Source organism: Malaya genurostris, chromosome 2 (assembly GCF_030247185.1).
Source record: "Malaya genurostris strain Urasoe2022 chromosome 2, Malgen_1.1, whole genome shotgun sequence".
Classification (NCBI taxonomy): Eukaryota; Metazoa; Arthropoda; class Insecta; order Diptera; family Culicidae; genus Malaya; species Malaya genurostris.
Genome location: NC_080571.1, coordinates 306127801 through 306142340, shown reverse-complemented (window position 1 = coordinate 306142340; position 14540 = coordinate 306127801). Strand labels below are relative to the sequence as shown.

Here is a 14540-nt window from a genome sequence, read left to right as displayed (position 1 = left end):
TCATATAGTTTCATTTTATTTTTTAATTGAATTAAACCTATTTTATTTTATTTTTAAGGGAAAAGCCCAATGGAGCGAAAATTCCATAGTCAAACTCTTCATCAGGCAGTAAATCTATAAATTCAGTTTTTGTAACAAGTTCGGATAACCAATTCGAGATTATAACAAAAGCTGCTATGTAAACGATCAAATACATATTTCGGTGAACTGATAAGAAGCAAAAACCGAAAAGTTTAAAGGTCTTTAAGATACTAAATGTTAAAGTTTAAAGGTCTTTATGATAAGGTCTTTATGTTTTTAAAGGCCTTTATGATACTAAATGTAAACCCTAGTACTTCGAAAATTATGTATTTGATGTTATCTTCAAAATTAAGTTTTGTTTACAACAGGACTCTCAAATCCTCTACGGTCCAATTTCGTTCGAAAGCATTTCGGGAAACGATATGGTCGAATTCGACTGTTGAGCGTTTGCGATAGAAAGAATTTACGAATTATTTTGATCCATACAAAACCATTCTAGTGAGACCGCATCAATTTGAGAAAAAAATCGAACTGTTTCTGCGGGAATTTGGTATTAGCCAGAACTTTGAAAGGATTAATTAATTTAAAATCATTGGCTTATGTTAGTTTTTGGAATTGTTGTGGAAGGTTGAATTTATTTGAATAACAAATAGTATCAAAAATAGTCGAAAATGAAGATATTATTCAAATTATTAATCGTACAGTAAGTTATATTTGTGGTTAGTTTTGTTCACTCTGATCGTTCTTCCATTCAATCAATAAGTTCTTTAGTTGTGTAATAGATTGTCTAAGGATGTGTTGGATTTGTTCTCGTCGTTCGATGTTGATATCCAACGAACAAAAGTTCTCAAATTCGTTGAGTAGCAAAATTTTTGAGTTGATTTCGTCAGTGCTTGGTTGTGGAATAATAGTTTCGTCTATATCATCTGTATCTGGATCAACATCAGTGACAATTTCTTCTGCCGTAATCAATTTATAAGCAATGATGTCATCAATTTCCTCACGAGAAAGATGTTTAGCACCCATCTTTTCACCGAAATCCTTAATTTCAGAAATTATTCTTTCGTTATGAAAATCATCGATTTGTGTACCAGGATTAAAAAAACGTTTTTTCCAGCAATATTCCAACGTTGATGACCTAATTTGAACTAAAACTGATTGAATGGAATCAAAGCAATTCTTGAGATAAATTATTTTCCACGAACCGATTAATGACAGATTATCTTTTTCAGAAAATTTGTAAAAATTGCCTGTAGCTTTCTTTAACATAATACGGCTTGAAATTTCGAATTATTCCCTGATCCATAGGCTGTAGAATAGACGTCGTGTTTGGTGGCATGAACAAAAATTTTATATTTGGATGATTAACATCAGGTGGATAAGAAGGGGCATTATCCAACAATAAGAGAGCCTTGAATCCGATGTTGCGATTTAAGCAAAATTGTTCTAACTCGGGAATGAAACAGTTTTGCACCCAATCTTGGAAAATTTCTCGAGTCTTCCAGGTTTTTTTATTGCTTCGGAAGTGTACTGGGAGATTCGAACGCTGCAAATTTTTTAAAGCACGTGGATTAGCTACATTATGAACACTCCAAATACCAAACCTGAAAAAAAGTTGGAACGGTTACTTCGAGCTGTGAAGTTCGTAAATTGATTCAAAAACTTTGTAGCAGACGATTGGTAAAGGAAAACCAATGAAAATTTGATTTTTCCCGTTCCAGGTTTTTTTTCACGCGCCCAAAATGCCCTATCTGCTTGATTTCTACTGGATGATCAGAAAGTTAGCTACAACGTATTTATAGGAATCAATTACATATTCACGTCTCTAACACAACCAAATGAAACGAAAGAAAGAACCTACGATCGTTCTTTCTGCTGCACTGTAGTTGTTTTTATATTCTAGCTTCCAACGCGACTCAACTAATATATAGTAGTATGTATGCGAGAAAGTAATTCTGCAGAAACACACTAACACAGTTACGATAGCGTCGCGTAGGATGTAAGCTTAGTAGATTTGTTAGAGAATCGCATGACATAAAATCATTTTGTGACGGAGGGAAGCACATAAGTTCGCATCATTTTGCGAATCCTCTGAAATAACAGCTATTTTAGCAAACAGAAAAATTCAGAAAACTATATAGAAACCGCATATTTCTAAACTTGAGAAATCCCATAAAAGTAATCATATTTCTTATCAAGTTTGTCCGCGACCAGACAGCTATTAATTCCTACACAAGCATTGTAGAAGAAATCTCTACCGTCAACTAGTATAAATCACGAAACAAACAAATATAATTTTTCCAAAAAATAGCTTCCTAAGTCATCATGATCGCCATAGCGCAACCTTTTTTTCGAATACTGTTCACATTATCGAATACTTTTTGATATCCCAAGCAATGTTGAGGAGGATACACTGCTCTTAAATTATCACACACAAGCTTTTATCAATTTTCTAACCAGTTTATGAACCGTCCGTTAGTCCGAGTTAATACTTTTGCTGTTTGACAAACTTTGAATTCCCGCATTCTTTAAAATACTATAATTTGCGAGTTACTTGAAGCTCAAATCGTTTTTGTCTGTGTTAAGCGAATGATTTATATCATGCATTTTTCAAAGCGCCCCTAGCGGAGCAGTTCTCAACTGTCTGTCAAACTACACTAAATTGTTGGTCTAAGTATCTACAACAAGTTTGCCGAAGATTGTGTGGCTCTATCTGTCGACCGAAGCGAGATAACCGTTGACAGCCCCAATCAGTCGAAATCCCATATGCTCTGGGTCCCGTTTATCGCGGTTATCCGGCAATAACGAATCCGGTAACAACGAATACCGGCAAAACCGAATCCGCGTTGTACGAGACCCCACTGTACTTGAGCATAATACAATATAATATAATATAAAATAATATAAATTTATATAATATAATACAGTACAATATCAGGTGTACAACTTTGCTTCCGCCGTTTTTTTCCAAAATTAAAGCTTTATTGCGAAAAAGTGCTTACAGATGTATTATTCAAAGTATTGTCCGTCACTAGCGATAACTTTTTTTCATCTTTCCGGCAGTTTTCGGATCCCAGCTTGAAAAAAGGAGTCCTCTTTTGACGGTATCCATGAAGCAATCCATTTTTCCAACTTTTCGAAGGATTAAAAATCATGTTTCCAACTCTTCGAAGGATTAAATGACATCTGGGGAATACGGAGGGTGAGGCAAGCCTTCCCATTTCAGCGTTTCCAGGTACTTTTTGACCACTTTTGCGACATGAGACCTCGATGTCCCTCGGTTTCAACTTGTACAGCACCCAGTTTTCTTCCTTCTGAATCATGCCCAGGGCCTTGAGACGTTTTGAAATGGCTTGCTGACTCACTCCCAACGATTCGGCAAGCTCTTCTTGGGTTTGGCACGAATCTTCATCAAGCAATGCTTCTAGTTGTTCATCTTTGAAGGTTTTTTCTCTTCCACCACCATGTTTGTCTTCGACATCGAAATCACCATTTTTAAATCGTTGAAACCACTCCCGACACGTTCTTTTACTCAGAGCAGCATCACCGTAAGTTTCTGAGAGCATTCGATGCGCTTCAGTTGCATTTATTTTCCGAATTGTAACAGAAAAGTAAAACTTCCCGCAAATTACGAGAATTGGGCACATAAACAGACATTTTCGAGCGTGAATAATACGAAAACAAGAACAACTGTCACTAAAACGGTGATGACAATTCGTTAGACACTGTACACACTCATTTTAAAGGTATTATCATCTCAGCCGGTACAGTTACCTCTTGGAAAACGGCGGAAGCAAAGTTGTACACCTGATATAATATATCACATCCTAATGCAATACAAAACAATATAATATGATATAATTCATTAAACATAACACAATATATCATAATATAATATAATATAACATAATTTAATGCAATACAGTATACTATCAAGGTAGTACAAACTTTTTTAAAAAGCTGTGTAAAGCATATAAGTGAAAATCCGTTAAAAATCACCGTTGCACACGACTTTGCACGTCTGAATGTCTGATGGATATCTGTTCTCTGTGATATAACATAATATAATATAATGTAATGTAATAAAATATAACATAATATAACACAGTATAATATAATATAATAAAGCACAATATAATATAACATTACACAATATATTCTAACAATGTACTATAACATAATACAATATAACACAATACACATACTTATAATATAATATAATACAATATAATATTATATAATGCAATGCAGTATAATACCGACGACACGACCCGCCACTCGTCTATTAAAACTGTATCGTAAATTTAACTACCCCTCAGTAACTGGAAATGTCAAATCGAAAACGCTAGTGAATTTTTTTAAACTGGCAGCACAAGTTGAAATATCATTGATTTTGAATAACAGTCACCATAACCTTAGTTACTGCATATCGAAGGCAAGATGAAAGTAAACAACATAAATTTCAGATCGGTTATTATATTACGGAACATTTTAATGGATTTACATGCCTCGAGCGGAATGTAAAAATTGAGGAGTATGAGTTATGTCTTTTATAAAGCCAAGTTCAAAATTCAGGTCTTAGGGACATTGGGATGCATAACTCACTGCTGACTTGAAACCGTTGTGTGATAACAGTTAGCGCAAACCAACGAGGAAGACATGGAAATGACCGACAACGAGCTGAGCGAGGCCAGTGCTCTGCGGTACCTACATAACTTACGGTAAAATGATTTCTTTTGTGGAATTCCACTAGTAATCCTCGAATAGTGACCAACAAGGTGAAATACTGTTTCCACTGCTGCGTAATCAACCGACACAAAACAATTTTGACACCGACACCGGCATATTTGAACACGATTTGTTACTAATATGAAAACAAACATCCTCATAGTATCAGGAATCAGAACAAATTGGCTCAAATGGCACGTTCCCCTTGATATTTGGAGATTTGTGCCTTGCCATCAATTTGTTTTTAACATCATTTTCCCGATATATAAGAGGGAAGGATTGAAAGGAAATGGTAAGGGTTGGACTAGGAGGATGGGAAAAATTGACGACACAAAAACACATAAAAGCAGAAGTAAATTCTGCACCCATAAGGGATGCTGAACAATCTGCTGAGGATCACATTTAGTGGAAGCAGAAGGAAATTCTGAACCTCTACGAGGTCCCGAACAGTCTGCTGTTAATAAAACCTCCAACCCCCGAGAGGATTTAGAGATCTTACAAAAGCGACACCATTCTGCACTCCCGGAAGAATGCAGAACGACTACGAGCAGAAGTAAATTCGGTACCCCCCAGAGGATGCCAAACAATCTGCCAAACCCTATTTAAGGTGAATACAGAAGGGATTCATTCACTCCAGGAAGAACGATGAACCCTTCTGACTATAGCTCCTTACCACATTGGGTGAGAAACGAGAGAATATCCTTCAATTTTAGCTCCGCATACACAGACTCAACCATGTATGGAGAACCAAAAACCCGGATACGTAGTTGCGTCAATGCGGGACAGTTACATATCAGATGATATGAAGTACCATAATCGCATTCACACAAATCACACGAATAATACTCAGCACGTTGAATAGTAGCCATGTGATAATTGAGTTTGCAATGTCCAGTCAGAGCTCTGACCAGAACACATCAATGATACTTGGAGAAATGCAGTAGACACTTTGACATTTTCAGATCTAAATCTGGTAGAAATGCTTTTGTCTGAGCGCAAGTTTGCAAGCTGCGCCAGTAGCTGGCATGTTTGGATGCAGCCCAAGAACGTATCTTGTGCTTTATCCAACTAGTTGAAAGTGGTAAAGCTGGTTCAGGACCAACGAAATCATTCGTTGCACCAGCTCTAGCCAACTCATCAGCCCATTCATTTCCAGTAATACCAGAATGGCCGGGTACCCATAAGAAGTAAACAGCATTTGAAATGCTGAGGTCTTCAATTTGAGTTCGACATGCGATCACTAGATTCGACCGTGAGTCATTCGAACTGAGTGCTTTTAAGGCTGCCTGACTGTCGGAACAAAAATAAATACGTTTACCACAGATCCTCTGCTGAAGTGCCGATTGTACTCCACACAGAATTGCGTAGATTTCTGCTTGGAACACAGTACAGTATCTACCAAGTGAATGAGACTGCTCCAGCCTATTTCACGACAGTAGATACCAGCACCAGCACGACCATTCAACAGAGAACCGTCCGTAAAACAAACTATGTGTTCATCAAGTTGTCGTTCCAGACAACCAGACAATCATTCCTAACGAAGAGGATAGCTCACTTTGAATGTTTTAAAAGGAAAACTGCATGTGAGAGTTAGGTCACTAGGAGCGAGTAAATACTCATCCCACGGAACCATTTGAGACCACAAGCGAGTGTGACTGGTAGCATATTCTAATGGGTTACTGTTCCAAAGCCCTGTAACCCTAAGACGGTATGCACAAGATAATGCTTCTTGTTTTAGGAACACATGTAGTGGTTTAATGCACAGTAGCGCCTCTAGAGCAGCAGTAGGAGTTGTCGTGAATGCTCCTGTCATCGCCATTAGGACCATCCTTTGGAGATGATTTAGCTTTGACTGAACTGTCGCGACTTCTCCTTTCTGCCACCATACAAGACATCCATATGCTAAAATTGGTCTAACGATAGTTGTGTAGATCCAATGAATATATCTGGGTTTGAGTCCCCATGATTTTCCAAAAGCTCGTCTGCATTGGCCGAAAGCCATGCAAGCTCTTTTAATCCTGAAATCAATGTGAGCAGACCAATTCAGTTTTGAGTCAAGAATAACCCCGACGTATTTAACTTGATCGACCACAGTGACCCCTGAACCAAAGAACTGCAACGGACGAGCTCCTGTAATTATCCTACGATGAGTGAAAAGCACCATTGATGTTTTGCCCGGATTTACAGATAATCCAAACCTGACAACACCATTGTTCAACAGATCGCAGGGCTTGCTGCATTAAATCAAAGAGAGTGTTAATGCTTATACCGGTCATCAATATATGATAATCGTCGGCAAAACCATAAGTCGGAAATCCAAGGTTATTAAGTTTCCTTAACAAACTATCAGCTACTAGGTTCCATAAAAGTGGGGATAGTACACCACCTTGAGGACACCCACAGACACTCAGCTTTCTAATCTCTGGCCTGCCGAAGCGATGATCAAAGAAGTTGATTGCTAAGCATTGCGTGTATCCAGTAAGGGAAAAACCCAAGATATTCCGTTCACGACTGCAATGTTTAACCTCCTGCAGCCATTCAGCCATCGGCACGGAAATACACCTTGACTTAGGAGTTCCTATTTTTGTGGCCTTTTACGACATGGAATAGGAAACCAGTGGATCAATTCTTGGTAAAAAATAATTCCGCCGGATGCCACACGGCTTACCTGTTTGGTGGACTTATACCACCGGTACAGGTGGACTGTAGCGTTATTCTTAGCAGTTGGGAAACCGCTACCGACACTACACGGCTATCTAGGCTGCTCAGAGAGGGAAGTTAACATTGATGGTCAACTTCCATGGATGGCCGAGCAGCCGGACAAATTGTTGGATCTGATGGATTCTAAAGCAGATTAAACCGTCTTAAATGAATTAAATATTAGGCTAGCTGGATATAATAAATTACTTCTACATTCAAATACAAAGAATCGCAGAAAGTGTTCGATATTATGCATATTTGAACACGATTTGTTACTAATATGAAAACAAACATCCTCATAGTAACTACCGACGCATAGAGCGACTGGGTGTTTGTTGTTTCGATTCAACTAATCATTGAACTGCGACTGACGGTGAACCGATTTCATCGAGGGGTCATATTTAAATAATGTATGAAAAATCATAGACTATTCCATCTTGAGTTTATCTTTGATACTACTGTAATAGTAATTGTTTCAATACATACATATACCGGCCACAAGAGCGAGAAAACTGCATCTTAGCAAGTTCTCCGTTACTGGAGGAAAGATAAGATCGAATAGTGGTTTTTGTTTTTGGCTCTCGAAAGTGACAGTATGATAAAACTACGGAAGATCTTCAAATGAAATTGGGTGCAGGCAATTTAGTGACCATTTGTTATTAATCCTAACATCACGACAATTCTGTATCTCCATATCCGATTATTTCGGATTCTAAGTATTTATACATATAGTTTAATCAATAAATGCATATTTATGATGTTTCATCCATATTTTCGGTTAAATTCCGAAAATCGAGTTCATTTAAATGCATTTCTGCCTAATTTGGACAAAGTTTAACACTAATTTTCAAAACATGTTTATTTGTTTTGGGGTTCCTTGGTAAGTAGTCCATAGCAACTTAAACAGCGTTGCTCGAGAAGATTATTTTTATCATTTACAAGGGGTCACTAGATTTGTGGTAACTGGCGGTAAATCGTTAGCGAACAGTTTTAATGCTGATTTTTCTTCGGAGTGCCTGGTCGTGTCCATACAACATAATATAACATAACAGAAGACACTATATGAAAAAATATGCTATGATACAATGTATAACAGTTGATGTCGCAGTGGAAGTTATACTCTTCTTTCGTCGCAGTACTGCAGGAAATATAACATTTCTTTGTTTATCATAATCATAATTATAATAATAGTAATAATAATAATAATAATAATAATAATAATAATAATAATAATTATAATGATAATAGTAATAATAATAATAATAATAATAATAATAATAATAATAATAATAATAATAATAATAATAACAACAATATATAATACAATGTAATATAATTCAATTCAATATATAACAAATAATGCAACAAACAACAGAACCACATGTGACAATATACTACCATAAATACTGCACTTTAGGATGAGCCTCAAACTACAAGCCATTTCGCACCCTCTCATTCTGCTACTAACGCTGAAGGCGATAGCACCCAGTCGACGACGTTCTATTGCCCAAATGTCATCATAGACGCTCGGGGAGGCATGAGATAGAACTTGTGAGGACTTAGTTATCTCACCATTTGACGACCAAAAAAAAAGGTTTGTTCTGATTCATACCCATAACTCCAGTGTGACTGAAAATGAGCTGAATTCTATATTCTGAGTTTGTTCCATTTTTCGAATGTAGTTATTGAATTCAGTTTATGTTTCTGAATCCTGGTCAAGAATTTTGGTTCTGATAACAAAACAAAAAGTACGTAACATCTGTAAACAGTAATTTGAACAGTCTTTTTCGAGGCTTCTTGAAACACCAAAAGTCCTGAATTATGTGAATACAACGTACCTATTGATTGACTTCATAGCGGCATACACTCAGAAAATCCTTACTTCAATGCTACGTGAAAACGTATGTGATTTTCATCCATATAACTTTGAAATTACTATCATCTAAACTTACTTTTTACCAGAGTTTTACATAATAATCACATTATTTCCATGTAATTGTTATTAAGTTCTATATTGAATCTTAGTAATGAATATAGGTATTAAAAACTAATTAATTCATTCCACGGGTTGAGATGCATGTATTGTGATTGACGATAATTTCTGATGTACAGCTTCCTTAGAAGATTGATGTGTTTGAACACAATTTAGGAGATTTGCCTTTTGAACTGTAGAAAAGGAAAATTGAATTGTGTTTCAGTTTCGTATTTTTGGTACACAGAAATCGCGTAATTCCGATTTGTCATGCAAATAAGTTGTTTCGTAGAGTCATTTAGTAAACTCAATAACATTTGTTACATTTGCTCATGAACTATACTTCTGCTAAGTACTCATATTAGATCTGAAAGTATAATAGAATTTAGCTAAACTTCATAACTGTTGATAAAACTAATGAGCAATTATTTACCTTAAAATCACTGTGATAAATACCGTAGAAGGATCAATCCGAGTACAGAATGAGCATATGGTTGACATAATGAATTCTAGTAACTACGTGACACATAAAAAATATGTGACAACAGTAATGATTCTCAGTCCGCTCCTTTATAATTTTTACGTGAATGACATTGACAGCTGTCTTGTAACCCCATGTACACTAAGACAATTGGCAGATGATGGCGTGGTTTCAGTTACTGGACCCAAAGCTATTGATCTGCATAAACCATTGCAAGATACCTTAGATAACTTGTCCGTTTGGGCTGTTCATCTTGGTATCGAATTCTCTGCGGAGAAAACAGAGTTAGTCGTCTTTTCAAGAAAGCATGATCCCGCGCAGCTTCAGCTCCATATGATGGGAAGAATGATCCAACAGGTTTTAACTTTTAAATACCTCGGGGTGTGGTTCGATTCCAAATGCACGTGGGGAGGACACATTAGGTATCTGATAACGAAATGCCAACAAAGAGTAAATTTTCTTCGAACAATAACAGGATCTTGGTGGGGTGCTCATCCGCAAGATCTAATAAAATGGTATCAAACAACGATACTTTCAGTGATGGAATATGGATGCGTTTGTTTTCGTTCCGCTGCAAACTCTCATATTATCAAACTTGAGCGAATTCAGTACCGTTGTTTGCGAATTGCCTTAGGCTGCATGCATTCAACACATACAATGAGTCTTGAAGTTCTGGCGGGAGTTCTTCCATTAAAAGATCGATTTTGGGAGCTTTCATCACACCTGCTAATAAGATGTGAGGTGCTGAATCCCATGGTAATTAATAATTTCGAACGACTAGTCGAGCTTCGATCTCAAACAAAATTCATGACAGTATATTTTAACCATATGTCACAGGAAATCAACCGATCAAGATATATTCCTATCCATGTCAGCCTCCTAAATGTCCCTGACTCAACTTTATTTTTCGACACATCCATGCAGCGCGAAGTGCGTGGAATCCCGGATCACCTACGCTCGACGGAAATCCCAAAAATATTTTCAAGTAAGTTCAGGCATATTGACTCTGAGAAAATGTTTTACACGGACGGATCGCGAATTGAAGAAGCGACAGGGTTTGGTATGTTCAACAATAATGTTTCGGCCTCATTTAGGCTTCAAGAACCTGCATCTGTTTATATAGCAGAGCTAGCAGCAGTTCATTATAGTTTGAGTGTAATCGTCACATTATCTCCAAACCATTATTTCCTCTTCACAGATAGTCTGAGTGCAATTGAACCATTCGCTCAAACATGACTGGCAAGACTGAACCGTTTTTCCTGGGCAAAATAAAACAGTGCCTGAACGACATATTGAACAATAATTATCTAATCACTATAGTCTGGGTCCCGGCTCATTGCTCCATTCCTGGCAATGAAAGAGCCGATATTTTAGCCAAACGTGGTGCTATTGAGGGTGAAATTTATGAGCGACCGATTGCTTTCAACGAATTCTATAGCTCGTCTCGCCAAAGAACGTCTTCGCCAAGCTTCTTGGGATAGAGATGATCTGGGTCGGTGGATGCACTCAATTATTCCGAATATATCGACAAAGGCATGGTTCAGGGGACTGGATGTGAGTAGGGATTTCATTCGTGTGATGTCCAGACTCATGTCCAATCACTACACGTTAGATGCACATCTCCTTCGAATTGGGCTCTCCGAGACTAATCATTGTGCTTGCGGAGAAGGTTATCGGGATATTGATCATGTCGTTTGGACATGCGTGGAGTATCGTGATGTCAGATCTCAACTAATAAATTCTTTGCGTACCCAAGGTAGACTATCCAATATCCCAGTTCGAGACATTCTTGCTTGTCGTGACCTTTCATACATGAAACTTATTTATCATTTCATAAAGAAAATTGGAGTTTCAATTTAATAAAGGCCCCTTTTAAGACTTAGCTCTGATCCCAGCTGCGTCCATGAGTTCATCCAATAGCTAAATTAGAATAAAAATTATGTAATGATACAAACAAACTCGAAACAGTTTATGAAATTATCAACAAAATGTCAAAAAAAACAGCTTATTTTATAATTTATAGAAGGTAATCGTTTGGTTCAAATAATATTTCCGAGTAGATTTCATAATTAATGACGAGTTACCTAAGATGATATTTAAGCTATAAGAGAATATGTTTTAATAAATTTAAAACGTTGTGACTATGTTAGAATTAAATTAGGATAAGAATATTATGTAAAAGTGATGTGACGGCGAAGAAAAACTTATGTAAACTGCCTTAAGAAATAAACGTATTTATGAAAAAAAAAAGTAATGATTCTGTCATACGGTCCATTTCATATTAAATCATGATCCGATGGTTGTTAAGAACATCACGTAAACTCCGATGGGAAAGCCATTTTTGGAATCTACGTGATTTTGTACATAAGATTAATGTGTTGATTTTTTTGAGTGTACGATACAATCGATCGATAACAGGTATGACATATTATGCACGAATACGGTTTTCCAGTTTTCCGAATACTGACACGATTGGCCAAATCAACGATGGTTAGAGTGGTGTGCTACGTCCGAGTTTCTGGGACGCTCTCGAGTCCTTTCGAATCTCGGAGAGGCCTACGGCAAGGTGATGGACTCTATTGTCTCTTGTTTAATATTAATTTGGAGGGATGGGGGTTGATGACCTCCGACAATGATACCGGCAGAGAAATACGCCTCTTTGGCCTAAAAAAACCCTCGCGATTCTTTTCACATGAATACGTCTTACTTTACTATAGGGCGTATTTTCAAAATTCGCCCTGTGGAAGAATAGGTAGAACTTAATCGAGAATATCTTGAGTGTAATCTTGCTTTCAACGGTGTGAGATAACCATACAAAACTCAAAAATACAGTTTTGCGAACTTTTGTAAACAAGGAGGAAAACTCATCACACTTCGCAATCGTACTACGGTGGAATATATCAGTCCCGAGAAGTCCTTCTTGTGTGTTAGGCGGGAGTGGAAGTCGTGGTGAAGACCTTCCACCAACTGAACTTAATTTGAAACTGAATTTTGGAACTGAATACATTTCGAATTTAGTTTCAGAATTCAGATTCAGATTTTTGTTCCAGAATACAGGTTCAAAGGTTAAAACTAAGACTTAGGAAGACTACCGACATTCCTAGCTTCGGGAACTAGATTATGGAACTGAATTTAGTGCCATTATTCAAGTTCGGATTTCAGAATTTAGGTATAAAATTAAACTTGGAACCAGGATTCTTAAAATAAGAATTCTAGATCCAAAGCACATGAAATCTGGTTGAGATAAATTGGTGGAAAAAGGTACTGAACAGTGGTGAACATCGGATAAATTTCGCAATTCGGTTATATTACGGAAATGTCAAAATATCCCCAAAGAACTCCCTTCTTTTCCTCCGCTGAGTGTGTAAATGTATAAAATCAAACAACTATAACATTGTTTGTTGTATTATTCTACGTAATTTGTGTGGTAGAATATTTTTATCGTCAATAAGTCATACTTCATGTCTAGGTGTGGAATTCAACACATGGAAATGCGGTTTTTGCCTTTCTCATATAGAAAGACTATACAATCACTGTGAAAACCGGCTTGTGAACCGAGGACCGGAGGACCGAATATCACATACCATTCAACTCAGCTCGACGAACTGAGCAAATGTCTGTGTGTGTATGTGTGTATGATTGTGTATGTATGTATGTATGTATGTATGTATGTATGTATGTGTGGATGTGATAAATAATGTCAATCGATTTTCTCAGAGATGGCTCAACCGATTTTCACAAACTCAGATTCAAATGAAAGGTCTTGTGGTCCCATAGATCGCTATTGAATTCAATCCCGATCCGACTTCCGGTTCCGGAATTACAGGGTGATATGCACCAAAAAATAGAAAATAAATGCAACTCACTTTCCTCAGAGATGACGTGACCGATTTTCACAAACTTAGATTCAAACGAAAAGTCTTATGGTCTCATCGATTGCTATTGAATTTTATCTTTATCCGACTTCCGGCTCCGTAATTACAAGGCAATATGGGCAAATCTATGAAAAAATGAGCATTCAATTTTCTCGGAAATTTCTCAACCGATTTTTACAAATTAAGATGCAAATGAAAGGTGTTTAGATACTTCAAAAAGTCCCCGAAAAAATTGATCCAGATCCGACTTCCAGTTCCGGCATTACAGTGAGATTAGTAAATATTTTCAATTTCATGAGGATTTTTTCACAAGCGATAGCGAAACGAGGTGCTCATTTTTATAAAATTTACTGGTAAATTCATCTTGTTGGCAGATCTTATTAGTTGGTGGGTACATCAGTATAAAGGCCGTGTGAAATCCGGCGATGAAAAAATGCAACCAAGAATAGATTCACTGGATTCCTATTTCCATATTGTAAATGGTCACAATTGTTTCTCTTTCCCTAATTTCAGCAACCAATACTTTTCAATGTTTCACATCTTGCTAATCTTTTTTTGGAAAAACTGCCACTTCGTTCAACAAACACTATTATTATAAATACTTATTTTTATTATTCTATAGAATTCTTTCCTATATTGCTCAGGAATAAGTAAATCATGTTATATAAAAAAATCCTGATTACTTTCCTTGCTCACTAATTCGTTCCATTCGTGTATTGACCCGCATGGGCGTGGCCATCTATGTTATTGATCAGTCCATAGT

General features: G+C 36.8%; 1 protein-coding gene across 6 annotated transcripts in view; it reads right to left on the bottom strand.

The window, feature by feature from the left end:
- Positions 1 to 14540, bottom strand: part of LOC131430992 (serine-rich adhesin for platelets) — a 371249-nt gene that overhangs the window by 145856 nt on the left and 210853 nt on the right. The window lies entirely within an intron of this gene.